This window comes from Dipodomys spectabilis, unplaced genomic scaffold (assembly GCF_019054845.1).
Source record: "Dipodomys spectabilis isolate Male_0828 unplaced genomic scaffold, ASM1905484v1 ptg000082l, whole genome shotgun sequence".
Classification (NCBI taxonomy): domain Eukaryota; kingdom Metazoa; phylum Chordata; class Mammalia; order Rodentia; family Heteromyidae; genus Dipodomys; species Dipodomys spectabilis.
In genome coordinates, this window is record NW_024870759.1 from 5,005,293 (window position 1) to 5,013,920 (window position 8,628).

Genomic DNA, 8,628 nt, shown 5'->3' on the forward strand with positions numbered 1-8,628 from the left:
ACATACTTTATTTGTTGCAAACATACAGTTTCTTAAATATGAACTGTAAAACTCCATTTGCAAAAGTCTGCTATTGTAAGGAATGCACACCAGCAAGAAGGATTCTTAACTTTTTCTGAGTTTTCTGTCAGTTTTGTTAGTAGTAAATACAGGGCCTGCCCTTTTACAGACCCGTTTGAAGTTGACTGTATTCACATTGCTCTTTTTTTTTTTTTGGTCCAGTTGTGGGGCCTGAACTCTGAGCCTGGGCACTGTCCCTCCTCTCTTCAGCTCAAGGCTAGTGCTCTACCACTTGAGCCACAGCGCCACTCCCGGCTTTTTTCTTTTTTGCTTATGTGGTGCTGAGGAATCAAACCCAGGGCCTCATGCATGTAAGGCAAGCGCTCTACCACTGAGCCACCTTCCCAGCCCCCATCACACTGCTCTTTTGAAGCATCCTGGTTTGTTTGAAATTGTTGAGAATCTGAGCTTCAACTTACAGGCAGTGAGATCAATAAACAGCCTATCTAAACTCTGCTCTTGAATGGTTTTCAGAAAGCATGATTTCTGGATGGTTACTGCAACTTCACACATTTGTTTGAATTGCGTACGCAGCTCTATCACACATTTGTTTGAATTGCGTACGCAGCTCTATGTTAAAGTGCATTGTTCTTTTCAAAAATAAGCAAAATAAATAATCTTATTATTCTTTTTATACTCTTTAACTCTTAATTAACTCTAATTTACTCTGTAATTAACATAAAATATGAACTTTTTGGTCTCAGCAGATATTCTCAAATTGGTCCTATCACTATAATTTCCATGATCTAGTTACAACATTTATAGGGTTCTGGGTGGGAGAGGTCTTATAAAATGACAGGTGCAGCTTCACTTGAAGCAGAAATCAGCTCTACATGGGCTGAGAATGTGGCTTAGTGGTAGAGTGCTTGCCTAGCATGCATGAAGTCCTGGGTTTGATTCCTTGGTACCACATAAACAGAAAAGGCCATAGTTGGCGCTGTGGTTCAAGTGGTAGAGTGCTAGCCTTGAGCATGAGAAGCTCAGGGACAGTGTGCAGGCCCTGAGTTCAAGCACCAGGACTAGCAAAAGAAATAAAAGAGAAAAAAAGAAATCAGCTCTGCACTTTCATACTTAGGCATACACATTTGGCTTACAACGCATAAACCTGTTGGTATTTATACAGAGATTGAAGACACTCCCTCCTACCCCTGCCCCCTCAAAAAACCTCTTAGAGTAATTGCCGACCTAAACTCTAACTGTACATTTAGATCAGGAAGCTGTCTCCTGCTATAAAGATTTGGTTTTAAAATGCCTATAATACAAATGTTCTAGAACTTCAGGGAAAAAAGTGCAGATATACTGACAATCTTATTTATTATTGATATTGATGCCACTGAAAAATAGCTTGTCTCCTACAGGAATGTGCATAGCAATAAGACTATAAAAAGTGTGTTTACATGGATTGAAAGTCAGTTTCTAGCCTTTATGTCCAATATATTGAGTTTTAGGAATCCAAGGATTTTTTTTTCTTGGTAGAACTGAAGTTTTGAACTCAGGGCCATGCGTGCTTGTTTGGCAAATGCTCTACTACTTGAGCCACATGCCCAGCCCTATTTTTTTTTTTGCTTTGTTTTTCAGATAGGGTCTCAGATAGGGCTGGCATTGGACAATGATCTTCCTACTTCTGCCTCCAGAATATCTGGGATTACAGGCACACACCACCATGCCCAGCTCAGTTTTACACAGTATTTAAAATAAATTTTGCTATCAAATTGAGCACTAAAATATTTTCATCATTTTTTCTTATGAAAAAAAGTAATATTACGTTACTTCTGGCACAGTTCACATGGTAGAGCACCAGCCAGCAAGTGAAGGTATCAGAAACCAAGTTCAAGTCCCAATCTAGACAAAAAAAAAGAAAAAGAAAAAATAAAAAAAAAGAAATTATTTCAATGCAGCAATGTGATTACATCAGCAAGAGGAAAAACTAAGCCTAGGCATTTGATTTTCTCTTCATTTATCCATCTTTTTCAATAGAAAGAAAATTCTGTATGACTACAAATGAAAAATAAGGAAATAGTGATACAAACACATTATCTAGAGCTATTCAAACCAACATAATAGCACTAACCACATGTACTTACTGAATATATTTAAAATATGGAAATAAGAAATTTAATTTTTAACTTACTCTGTTGCAGGTTCTTCTCAGCTCAAAGTAGAATGAAACAAGACTCATGCAGGCTGATACGGAGTGTGGTAAAGACAGCAGTCATGTTTTATTCAAAACTATATAGCTGGGTGCCAGTGACCCATGTCTGAATTCCTAACTACTCAGTAAGCTAAGATCTGGACATTGAGATTCATGGCAAATTTGTGCAGCCAAATTCTGAGACAGTCTTATCACCAGTAAACTACCAAAAACCCAAAGTGGATCTGTGATGCAGGTACTAAAGCACCAACTTTCAGTTTCACTAAGAAACAGCACCCAGTCCCAGTACCTGCGCGCGTGCGCACGCGCTCACACACACACACACACACACACACACACACACACACACACACACACACACACACACACAGACTATGGCTCCATTACTAGCAGTAACAACAGCAACAGAGCATAACAGCACTCTGTTTTCTGTCTTATCCCAGAGTAGAATTACAGACTTGGCACAGCAGCATCAGGTTCATTCTGTTCATTTTATTTAGCAGCATCCTGTCCTTGGTGGCAGCATGCTGTCCCACAGTGGTATTGCCACCTTAATGGTGCCTGTTTATCCTTTCTAGACAAAAGTGGCATTTGGCCAAAGATGGCCACACAGGCTTTGCATGCACACTCATTCTCAAGGCTGCATGTAGAGCTACCTAATAATACATGCATACAGGATTCATGGATATGCTGAATTAGCTGAATCACAGTCCTTGGGTGGTGCAGGCCCAAAGTTCTCTAGAAGCTCTGGTGAGAAAAGCCTGGCTTACTCCAGTTAACCCTATACTTACTTTTTCCTTTTTTTCTTTATCTTTTCTTTCTTCCTTCCTCCCTTCCTCCCTTCCTTCCTTCCTTCCTTCTTTCCCTTCATTCCTTTTTTTCCTTCCTTCTTTCCTTCCTTTTTCTTTCTTCTTTCTTTTTTTCCTTCCTGCCTTCCTTTTTCTTTCTTCTTTCTTTCCTTCCTTCCTTTCTTTTTTCCCTTCCTTCCTTTCTTCTCTTTCTTCCTTCCTTCCTTTCTTCTTTTCTTTCTTTCTCTTTCTTTCTTCCTTCCTTTCTTTCTTTCTTTCTTTCTTTCTCTTTCTTTCTTTCTTTCTTTCTTTTTTCCTTCTCTCTTTGTGTGTGCCAGTACTGGGGCTTCATTCAGAGCCTCCGGGACTTGCTGTGCTTTTTGCTCACAGCTGATGCTCTAACAATTTGAGCAACATCTCCCATTTAGCTTTTTGCTGGTTAATTAGAGATGAAATCTCATAAACTTTTCTGCCTGGGCAGGCTTCAAATAGTTATCCTCAAGGTTTCAGCCTTCTAAATAACTACGATCATAGGTGTAAGCCATCAATACCTGGTTTTTACATTTAATTTCATTTAACCTACTTGGATCTAGTTTTGAGCTGGAATCATGTTTCCTAAAATGGTCTCAAACACCTGTTTTCAACTAATCTACCTGCCTCAGCCTCCCAAGTAGCTGGGACAACAGGGGTACACTAAAAACCCTCAATGATTTTTTTTGTATCAGTTGGGGGGCTTGAGTTTAGGGCCTGGGCGCTATCCCTCCTCTGTTTCACTCTACTACTTTGAACCACAGTGCCACTTTCGATTTCTGGTAGTTAACTGGAGATAAGAGTCTTATGGACTTTCTTGCCTATCTGGCTTGAACTGAGATCCTTAGATCTCAGCCTTTTGAGTAGCTAGGATTACAGGTTGAGCCACTGGCTCCCAGCCTCAATGATTTCTTATATTAATTATATACTGAAGTAATAATTATTTTATATGTAGAATTGAGCATCATAAAATCTATTGCTAGAGTTATGTTCACATTTTAATTGTCTTTAGAAACTTTTAAAGTCACATTTGTAAGCCTCTGTAAAGCCTCTGTAATCCTAACTACTCAGGAAGCAGAGATCTAAGTATCAAAACCAGCCCCAGCAGAAAATTTCAACCCGCAAAAAGCCCAAAGTGGAAGGTGGCTCAAGTGATAGAGCACCAGCCTTGAGCAAAAAGGTAAGGAATAGTGCCCAGGTCCTGAGTTCAAGCCCCAGTACCAGCATAGAAGAAAAGGAAGGAAGGAAGGAAGGAAGGAAGGAAGGAAGGAAGGAAGGAAGGAAGGAAGGGAGGAATGGAGGGAGGGAAGGAAGGAAGGATGGAGAAAAGGAGAAGGAAAAGAGGGAAGGAGATGGAAATGAGGAGGGAAGAAGGCAGCAAGAAAGAAAGAAGAGATGGCAAAAAAGAGATACCTAATTCATAGTAGCTATAAAACTTTATGAACACTTTGTGATGCTGAAAATTCATCATGAAGCATGCGCATCCTCTATAACAAAAAGTATAAATTTTATGGAAAGATAGAAAAGAAGACCCAAACACATTACACTCTTGAAAGGAATGAGCGTATAACAACATAAATTTGCACCCGATTTATTTAATATAATCTTATTCAAGGTCCTAGTGAAAGTATATATAAATATTTAAAATACAGAAAACCAGTCTGGCAGTTCTTCAAAAAGAAACAAAGAATTGCTATACAATCCAACAATTCCACTTCTGGGTAGATACCCAAAAGAACTGAAAGCAAAGATTAAAGCAAATAGTTGAATGCAAGTAGCATTATTCACAACAGTCAAGAGATGGAAATAATCCAAATATCCATCATCACATGAATCTATATGGTATATACATATAAAGTAGAATTATTCAATCCTTAAAAGAAAAATCTAATGTATGTTATATTGCATTAGACACATTACCTTGAAAAACATAAATGAAATAAGCCAGACACAAAAAGATAAATATTACATGATTCCATTTATATGACGTACCAAGAATAAGCAAAATCATAGAGGCAGAAAGTAGACTACTGGTTACCAGAGGTTTGAGCAAGAAGGAAGGGAGTTATTGTTTAAAGAAGACAGATTTGAAGTTTAGGATGATGAAGTTCTGGAAATAAAAATAGGTAAATCTGGAAATAGACAGACAGTTACACAACCGTGTGAAAGTATTTAATACAGAAAAAATGTACATTTGAAGAGGTTGAATGGTTTTCTTATGTGTGCTTCTATGACAATAATAAATTAATGAGCCATCCAGCATACAACTGTAATTCTAGTATTCAGGTAGCTGAGAAGCACAGAGTTTGAGCCTGGGATACCTGGCAAGATTCTGTCTCAAAATGCCAGTACTAGCTGGGTGCTAGTGTCTAACACTTGTACTCCTAGCTACTCAGGAGGTTGAGATATGAGGATCACAATTCTAAGTCAGCCTAAGCAGGAAAAGTCCATGAGATTCTTATCTCCAATTAACCACCAAAAAAGCCAGAAGTGTAGCTGAGACTCAACTGGAACAATGCTAGCATTGAGGAAAAAGCACTGGGACAGCACCCAGGCCCTGAGCTCAAGCCCCCAGAACTAGCCAAAACAAAAACAAAGCAAAGCAAAACTAACAAACAAAAAGCCTCCAGGGCTGGGAAGGTGGCTCAGTGGTAAAGTGTTTACCTAGCATTCATGAAGCCCTGGGTTCAATTTCTCAGCACCGCATAAGCAGAAAAAGCTAGAGGTGGCGCTGTGGCTCAATGGTAGAGCGCTAGCCTTGAGCTGAAGAGCTGAGGGGCAGTGCCCAGGCCCAGAGTTCAGGCCCTATGACCAACCAAAACAACAACAACAAAAAAAAAAAACTTAAGTTAGATGTGTGGATTTATACATGACTGAAAGGTATTTTTAGGCATTTTCTGGTACAAATCGCCTAAGGGATGACACTGATCAAGACACTGTACTTATAATTTGATTTATGGGATTGAACCTCTTTGTACAACTACTTAAATTTTTTTTTTAAGTACTTGGCCTGGCTCAGGTGGCTCACACCTGTAATCCTAGCTACTCAGGAGGCTGAGAACTGAGGATTGTGGTTTGAAGCCAAGCCCAGGCAGGAAAGTCTGTGAAACTCTTATCTCCAATTAACAGCCAGAAAACTGGAAGTGGAGCTGTGGCTGAAAGTGGCAGAGCACTAGCCTTGAGCAAAAGAGCTCAGGGACAGTGCCCAGGCCCTGAGTTCAAACCCCAGGACTGACCAAAAAAAAAAAAAATATGTAGTTATTTTTTTAAATGCACTTATCTTTTAGAGGAACATACCAAAATATTTACAGATAAAATAAAATACCTAGTATTTGTTTCAAAAATAACAAAGGAGAGAAGAAGGTGGAGGGAGAGCAGCAGAATTCGTGTTGTCAGAGTTGGATGATGGATACATTGAGGTGTATTACACTGTTCCCTCTACTTTTATGTCTGAAAATTTCAATAACAAAAAGTTTTCTTAAGGAAACAAATTTAAATACAAAAAAACTAAACTGCAAGATGTTGGGACCATATATAAGAGAGCATTTGTTTAAATCTTGGAGTTGGAAAGTCTTCCTAAAGAAAACAACCCTCAGCAGCTACAAAGGGAATGATTTAGAGATTAAATAATGTAATCATTTTAAATATACACATGCCAAAATACTCTAAAAATAAAATTGAGAAAGAACAGATTCAGAGAAAATATACTTCCCATTCATAACAGATAAAAGATTCAAATTGGCCTGTCACCACTGGCTCATGCCTGTAAATCCTAGCTACTCAGGAGGTTGAGATCTGAGGATGACAGTTCAAAGCTGGCCTGGGCAGAAAAGTTCCCGTGAGACTCTTACCTCCAATTAACCACTGAAAAACCAGAAGTGGCTCTGTGGTTCAAAGTGGTAGAGCTCAAACCTTGAGTAAAAAAGAAATCTGGGACAGTACCCAGGCCCTGAGTTCAAACCCCATGACTGATTTAAAAAAAAAATGAGAACTTGGCAGAAATCGACCTTTTCCTAGCAAATATTGACATGCCGAAACTAAACCAAGATGAGTTAAACCATCTTAACAGGCCCATATCAAGCTTTGAAATAGAAACAGCAATAAGAGTCCTCCCATCTAAGAAAAGCCCAGGACCAGATGGTTTTACAGCGGAATTCTACAAGACATTTAGAGCAGAGCTCACACCAATACTCCTCCAACTCTTCAATGAAATTGAAAGTTCACTACCGAACTCATTCTATGATGCCATCATAATCCTCATCCCAAAACCAAGCAGGGACTCATCAAAGAAAGAGAACTATAGACCCATTTCTTTGATGAACATTGATGCAAAACTTTTCAACAAAATTTTGGCCAATCGACTTCAGCAATTCATCCAAAAACTCATACACCATGATCAAACAGGATTCATTTCAGGGATGCAAAGCTGGTTCAATATACGCCAATCAATTAATATAATTCATCACATCAACAGGAGCAAGTATAAGAACCACATGGTTATCTCAATAGATGCAGAAAAAGCATTTGACAAGATCCAACACTCCTTTATGATGAAGGTTCTGGAAAAATTAGGAATCCATGGAACATTCCTCAATGCAATAAAGGCTGTATATGACAAACCTACAGCCAGCATTATACCTAATGGTGAAAAACTAAAGCCATTTCCTCTTAACTCAGGAACGAGACAAGGATGTCCACTCTCTCCACTTCTCTTCAATTTAGTATTAGAATGCCTAGCTACAGCAATAAGACAAGATGCAAATATAAAGGGGATCCAAATAGGGAAAGAAGAAGTAAAACTCTCCCTCTTTGCAGATGACATGATCTTGTATTTATTTTTTTTATTGTGAAAATACTGTACAGAGAGGTTACAATTACATGGGTAAGATAATGACCACATTTCTTATCAAGCATTGTAGCCTCCTCCTTTGTTTCCCCTTCCCATCCCTTCGTATGCTCCCCGCCCCCATCCTCCCCACCAAAGTTGTAAAGTTAGTTTTTCGACATAACGACTTGTACATGATCTTGTATTTAAAGAATCCCCCAAATTACTCAGGCTGATTCAAAACTTTGGCAAATTGAGCTGAAGAGCTGAGGGACAGTGTCCAGGCCCAGAGTTCAGGCCCCATGACCGGACCCAAAAAAAAAAAAAACTTTGGCAAAGTAGCAGGGTATAAAATTGACCCTCAAAAATCAATGGCTTTTCTGTATGCCAACAATGAGAAAAGTGTGGCTGAAATTAGGAAAGCAACTCCATTCGTAATAGCCCCACAAAAAATAAAATACTTAGGAATTAACTTAACCAAAGAAGTGAAGGACCTCAACGGTGAAAACTTTAAAAACTTGAAAAAGGAAATCAAAACAGAACTTAGAAAGTGGAAAAAACTCCCATGCTCCTGGATTGGAAAGATCAACATCATGAAAATGGCAATAGTTCCCAAGGCTATCTACAAATTCAATGCGATACCTATCTATAGTCCAACCTCATTCTTCAAGGAAATAGAAGAGGCAATCCAAAAATTCATATGGAACAATAAAAGACTCTGAATAGCAAAAACGATCCTCAACAGAAAGAACAGTGCTGGAGGAATATCAATA